Source organism: Sinocyclocheilus anshuiensis, unplaced genomic scaffold (genome assembly GCF_001515605.1).
Source record: "Sinocyclocheilus anshuiensis isolate Anshui unplaced genomic scaffold, SAMN03320099.WGS_v1.1 scaffold348, whole genome shotgun sequence".
Lineage (NCBI taxonomy): Eukaryota > Metazoa > Chordata > Actinopteri > Cypriniformes > Cyprinidae > Sinocyclocheilus > Sinocyclocheilus anshuiensis.
The window spans coordinates 1,659,132-1,666,360 of NW_015555762.1; the positions used below are offsets into that span (position 1 = coordinate 1,659,132).

The window sequence follows — 7,229 nt, forward strand, 5'->3', positions numbered from 1 at the left end:
TTGCCATCACTGTTACCCTCAGACCGCCCGTGCTACTGCCTGAAGTAGCCCTCGTCTGGCTGCTGCCAGGACGAGAGCTAGATCGAGGCAGAGGCAAAGGAACTCCACCCCCCTGGAGGTAACGGAGTCTGGTCCGCAGCTCCCAGATGGTCATCTTCCCGGAATGGGAAAATGACTCATCTACGAACGCCACCTCAGCATGCTTAATGCCCAGACACGTGAGGCAGCGATCGTGACCATCACCCGGCATCAGGTAACAACCGCATCCAGAAACGCCACGGGTGAAACGGCATCTTTAAAAAGACGATCCATCATCTTTACAAAGACGCACCCCTGTAGCTGTTTTAGGAAAATAAGCTCTTTCAGGGAAATGCTCTTTCAGGTGCTGAGACCTACAGGGTAGATGGCCACTTGCAGCACAACAGGGGGTCGTGCAGCCTGAAGTGCGCAACCCACTCGACACAGGAACGAGCACCGCTGAAGCGCCGTCCGCCAACACAAAAGCTCCCTTAGAATGCATTGAACTCGTCACACATGAAGCTGATTTTGCAGGAGCAGAATGATGTTGTCGCTCGGCTCCGAAGCGAAAAGCTGGTATGCGTTGCACCTGCTGCCCATTTGTGCTTGCGCCGTCATCAGCGGCAGCTGGATGCAATCATCGTATGCCAATGTGCATTGGCTCGTTTAGTTTACAGTAGATTGGTCTCTCGAAGCGAGATCCCAATTCGTCGGTCACCGACGTGACGTCTCCGTTCCCTCCTTCAGGGAACGAGGGTTACATACGTAACCGAGACGGTCACTTGTAATGAATAATATCTCTCTTCAATCGGTTTAGCTGTGAGCACTTCGCATCATTAAATGTGTATCATTTTGTAATCTACTTTGCAACAATTTGTCTTCAGCTACTCTATCAGGTAGTTTAACAGATTTGATCATAGATTTGATTACAATTGTGATTAGATGTACAATATAGTTACATTTAAAGGATAGCTCACCCAAAAATAAAAATTCTGCAGTTCATTACTCATTCTCATGTCATTCTGTATCATTCATGTCAGTCTTTCTTCTGCTAAATGCAAAAGTGTTCTTGTATTTACAATGAAAAGTTTTTTTTTTTCTTCACTTTTTTTTTCTTCTTCTTTTTGGGCCCCACTGACTTTCATGCACACAAAAAACAAAAAACAAACAAAAAAAATCTGAAAGGAAAGTAGAAAGCAGAGAAATGCATCGTTGATTTTTGCCCATTATCCCGATTTTGTCTTGTGATCATGTCTATTTATGTTTGGACATCAAAACACTACAATTTCAAAAACATGTCATGTGTTTTTTTGCATTTCTGGATTTTTATAATGATCTGAATTGTAATGGTAAAGTTTTGTTGTGAATGCAAACACACATAAAAACCCATTTAAACCAATCATTGGCAACATCTAAAAGATCTAGTTTTAAGACATTATTTATTATGACTATCCAACTATTAATAATCTAATAAATTAATATACTGTAGCTAAATCAGCCTGACTACATTAGGCTAGACCAACGAGTGAAAGTTATTATTTAATGTCTAAATCAACCTTTATTTCTTTTGATTAAATTAATAAAAAAATTTTTTATCAGATCAGTAGAAATCACACCTTGCATTTAACATTCCAGAGTACTTGTCCCTTGGATGTGAGTTTAATTAGTATTAACCAACTTGTAATCTTGTTTTGTAGTGTGTAAGTAATGTTATACATCAGTATATTTATATAGGACATTATGAAAAGGACTTGTTTGGTAATGTCCCGATTCAAGCAAACATGCAAATGATAATCATATGCAAATAGTAGAAATAGAATAGCCATAATAAAACACTTAGTGACTATTATCTAGACTTTATGTATGTTAAGCATTTTTGAAAAACATTTGAATGAACCATATTTCTGCACCAGAATGTATATAATGAATGTCTAGATGAGATATTTTAAACTTGTACTTGAAGCATTGTTCTAAAAACTCATGGCTGCAATAGTATCTACAATTCTCAGATATGAGAGCCGGGGACGTGTCTTCTTTCTGCGCTTCACATGCTGATTCATGTTATTGCACTTGACAGAGTTCATTTTCAAGAGGAAACCATCAAACTTCCTGCTCATCGCTGGGGATATTACGGTCAATTTTGATATGAACAGCCTAACTGCAATGGGAACACATTACATTCGGAAGTCTGGAATGCAGATGCATGATTATATCTATTATAAACATAAATTTCTATCACATTACTCAACCGAATGTTCCCTGTCATGTGCACAGCACTGCCATACCTCCCTACGCTTCTTTGTAGATTTGTTGCTTCACATACTTCATCCCAGAAGCAAAATGCCGTTGGTAAATCCCAAGTTTGATGGAATGGGAACATAATTCCACCCCCAACAGGATTTCTATGCTTCAGTGACCTCCTATAATAGCCGTCCACCTGAGATATTACTTTTACTATATTACATTCGGCAACTGTGACTCTTAATAAGAATATGGATTATTGCATGAATCTGATTTATAGTCACCTGATTATATATTGGCTGACCGCATCATGTAATGTCCACTTCATGTCAGATTTCTGCTGTTTACACCCTTCTTTTTGCAGTTTAAGCAAATTATTATTGATTCAGAATGTGAGAACTGAGGCTCATCTCATTAAAAAGGCAGCAAACACGTTCTTCAGCACGTCTTCAGCATGGTCCTTTTTTAATGTATCTCAGCCAGGGCTGTCCTTTGGGCGGTCCCCGCACTTTGAGGGGGCATCGCGGCGAACAGATTGAGGGGATACCCCCCACCACCCCCGCAATCGAGAACGGACCGAGGGGGCCCCGCTCCTTACCTCGCACCAGACCCCGCATCAGCTAAGGATGGCCCTGATCTCAGCAGTAGATTCTTGTTATGATCAGCATTTTAGGCTGTTTTGAGACATAAAATATTACACTGATCTCCTTTAAGAGAAAAATCTTTAGAGTTGTATTATATAGTTTTCTCACCAGGAAGAGAAAACTGTGTCCGAGATCATTGCAGATGTCCTTATAGCCAAATGGGGTTAGTGTCACTTACTGATATTGGTTTAATCAATGGCATATATTAAGGTTTGTGATAGAGAATGATGATTCAGGGCAGACTGGAGTTTTTAGCATGAGGAGAGGGTGGCTCACTTTGACCCCGTCAGCTAATGATGGATGAGGGACTGCTGCGATTTCATTGGCCGAGCTCTGAGCAGTTAAACGATCGCCAACATTCCGGAAAAAAAAAATAAACAGCCTGTTCTCTCATACTTGGATTGAGGGAGATATTTTGTTGCAGAGATGACACAATAACTCAAAGAGTTTGAACATGATTGTGTTGGAATCTTAATAATGTTCCTAACTCAAGTGTGCTGAATCTCATTAATTGGCTAATTTATTTGAAGACTTACTGTAGCATTTAGATTAATATTTGCATTAACATATTACATTAATAGCAGATCTGTTAACAGATTTAATTATAGATTCTGAGTTTATATCTTACAAGAAAGAGGTCTGAGTTGTGAGATATACTGTAGACTGATATAAACTGCTATATAGAATTGCAGAGGAAGTAAAACTCAAAATTCTGCGAAAAAAGTCAGAATTGTGACATGTTAATTCCTAATTGCAAGATATAAACAAGATATAAACTCGCAATTCTGAGAAAAATAGTTTGATTTGAAAGATATCAACTCACAATTGCAAGAAAAAAGTTAGAATAGTGAGATAAAAGTTCCATGGCAGAATTGGTCATTCTTCCTAGTGTTAGGCAAACATCTTTTTTTCAATATGTTTTATTGCATTTTGAGAAAAATATTGTGTACATCAAGTGTTCAATTCAATTCTGACTTTGTTAAAATTAATCTAATCTGTTATAATTAAATAATTGTTCATATTGTGAATTTACCCCATTCAAGACAGGAATATCCTTTTGCCAGAATGCCACTGTAAATATTTTTTTTCTTAAAAGATTTAAGATAATAACAAATTGATTGATTTAAGTATTGATTTGTTTATTTGTTTACAGTATATATGCCTATAAACAGTTAAAATGTACAATAAAACATGCTAAGAACCTGGATGAAAACATGAACGCTGTCCAAACTTGGAGACCTGAAAAGTGTGGATATCTCAAGCAAATGTAATGAACAGATTTGTTGCACATTAGCGCCCCAGGAGCTTGGGTTTACAGAGTCAAAAATGATGAGTGTGTGAAATAGCAGGATGGGTGTTAATGTGGTGATCTGTCACTCCATCGATCCTGCCTGGATCCCATATCCTGAAGTTCTGATGTGGGCTTTTCAAGTCTCTAAAGCTAAGGGCTCAGTTTCTGTCGACAAACGCCATTGAAGTATGGAAAGGAATCCCTTAGCATCAGAAACGATCATGGATTATTGGGTTAGTGTGGGCAGTGTGCAAAAGGACACATTCTCATTTTTCATTCTTCGATTTTGAGCACATCAGTCACCCTTATATTGAACATTTCATTTGAAACACTTTTGCTTCTAAACCATAGTAAAGCAAAAGCTCAGAACACTAAAAGTTGAAGGCCAAGATTTTTGAGGTGAATTCTGTAGCATGCTTCATAATATAGCCATTCTCACCAATTGCCAAAAAAAAATTGAGTAAATAAAGCACACTAGTTATCACACCAGTTATCTGGTAAATTTGTAGCATAATTACCATTTTTAGTTTTTATATGTTCAATTTTCATTTAGGTTTATCTTTTAGTAATTTTACTGTACGTGTTATGGTATGCTTTTGTCATTTTTATTGTTTTTCAATATTTCTTTTTAGCTTTCGTTCATTTTAATTCAGTTTTAGTAATTTTAGTGTTATGGTATGCTTTTGTAATTTTTATTGTTTTTCAGTATTTTCAATATTTCTATTTAGCTTTCGTTCATTAAAATTTTTAGTAATTTTAGTACTTTTTAGCTATTCCAGAGGGTTTAAGACATGCAAACCATCGACTCACTTCTAACTTTGGAAGCCTGTTAAATCTCAGAGGCTAAAAAATTAAAAAGTAATTGTGACTATTTCTCATGATGTGACTACATATCTCACACGCACAACTTTATATCTCAAAATCATCATTATTTCTTGTAAATTTGACTTTCTGTCTCTCAACTGAAACTTTATATCTTCCAGTAGTGCATATTTATAGTGAATAGTTTTATAATTGCAATTTTACATATTATTGTAACTGTTAAAAAAGAGTAATGTTTATTTTACTCTAATTTTCTCTTATTTACTTTTTTTTTCTTTTTCTTTTCTTTTTTTTTCACCCTGAAGCAAAAACAGGCTTCCATATCTAACAGCTTTTATCAAAGTGGAAATTTACCATCATACATTTTTCTAGGATGCCTTTTTTGAAGCAGACGAAAGAACCTGGGTGTCAGTACTTTATCCGCACCTTTAATCTTAATACATGCCATATGTGTTCTGTGTATTAAGCCCTGGTGAAAAGTGAAAGTGGGACACTCTTTGCGAATTAATATCCACATTTAAGCAATGTAGCTGAGAGAGAAAAAAGGACAAGTAGAAGGAAAGGGTGGAAAAAAAAAGATCAACGTCTTACATTAGCCTCTCTAGTGCACTTTCTCAGAAACAAATTAACCCCAGCACAGAGGAGACCCCTATTTGAGAGAAACATGGTACCGGACAGGGCATTGTTCTCCTCACCAGCTGCTTTTCTCACCCACAGATATGTGACATATTCAATAAGGAAATCTATTCTCCATTTGTCCAGCAGAGGTCTAAATCTTCGCTCTGTATACACCATGGCACCTCCATGTCCTCTGGGACTACCTAACTGTGACAGTGAATGAATTTAGTGGGGAAAGGTGTAATTTGTCCACAGCAATAATATGGAGTGGTCTGCTCTGCAGGCGGCGGGCCGTAATATAGCTTGCTGTAATGTAGAGAAACAGTCACCCTCCGGGGTTCAATAACTGCTTATTACTCCTGCCTCCACTTCAGCAGCATCACCATCAGCCCAGTGGCCTCCCACATTATAACTCTGGCACAAATGCCTCTACTGCGCTATCGACTGGAGTTTCTGTTATTCGCTAAGCCTGTTGAGCAAAATACCCTGTTTGTTGTCATGGTTCCACAGGTCCATGATCTAATAGATTATGTTAGGGAATTGTCCTCGCTAGCTCTCATTTGTCTTCATATAGAGGCAAGAGCCGAGCTGGTCAGCTTTCAGCAACAGGTTAAAATGACATCTTGATGAAACCAGCTTCAGAACTTCTTTATGTGTGTGTGTGTGTGTGTACTGGTATATATGGTTTATGAGGACACAAATGTGTATAATGACATGGGTACTACAACGTAAACAAGGTTTATGAGGACACTTCCTGTGTCCTTGTAAAACAAAATGCTTAAAAACAAACAAAATATGGTGTTTTATGAAATTCAAAAATTGCCAGTAGTTTTCTGTAAGGGGTAGGTTTAGGTGTAGGGTTGGTGTAGGGCGAAAGAAAATACAGTTTGTACAGTATAAAAGCCATTACGCCTATGGAGAGTCCCCGTAAACCACAAATGTGTTCTTATCTTTATGTGTGTATGTGTATATATATATATATAATCTCAGTAGTGCAGTGGTGTTCTAAAATGAGGAGGCTTTTTTTTTTTCAATCAAATTTATGTCCCAGTCACATTTTATTGGTTAAATAAACATTACTTGTACTATCAGAAAAATAATTAGCGAGAGAGAGAGAAAAGAAAAACAATTAAATTATATTATATATTTTTTAAATTGTTATCAATTGATTCTATTTATTATGAATCTCATCAAGTTAGTGTTTTTTAAGCATTTTACATGTATTCCAAAATAATAACTCAAGGCAGTAACAATTTAAACAATATATTTTATTTGTGAATTTATATTCTTTTTAATAGTTAACGTTTAACTATTTTTGAATTTTTTGGGTCATCTGTCATCAAAGCTCGTCATAGACACGGTATTAACTTTAAATTTCACCAAGCTGATTACTCACTAAAACTCCCACAGATCATGTTTTCAGGCCATTCCAAGTCTTATTTTGACAGGATTTATTGCATGAACCAATCACAGCTGAACATAACCAGTCATATCCAATCATATCATGATGGAGATTGCCTACTCTCACGTGATTTTCCCCCATTCATTCTCAATTACCCCTCCCCGCACGCTTTAGTTGGTCTGTTAAAACTTAA

General features: G+C 36.9%; 1 protein-coding gene across 1 annotated transcript in view; it reads left to right on the forward strand.

Moving 5' to 3' along the window:
* The window catches only part of erbb4a (erb-b2 receptor tyrosine kinase 4a), a 171,795-nt gene that overhangs the window by 93,286 nt on the left and 71,280 nt on the right, over window positions 1-7,229 (forward strand). The window lies entirely within an intron of this gene.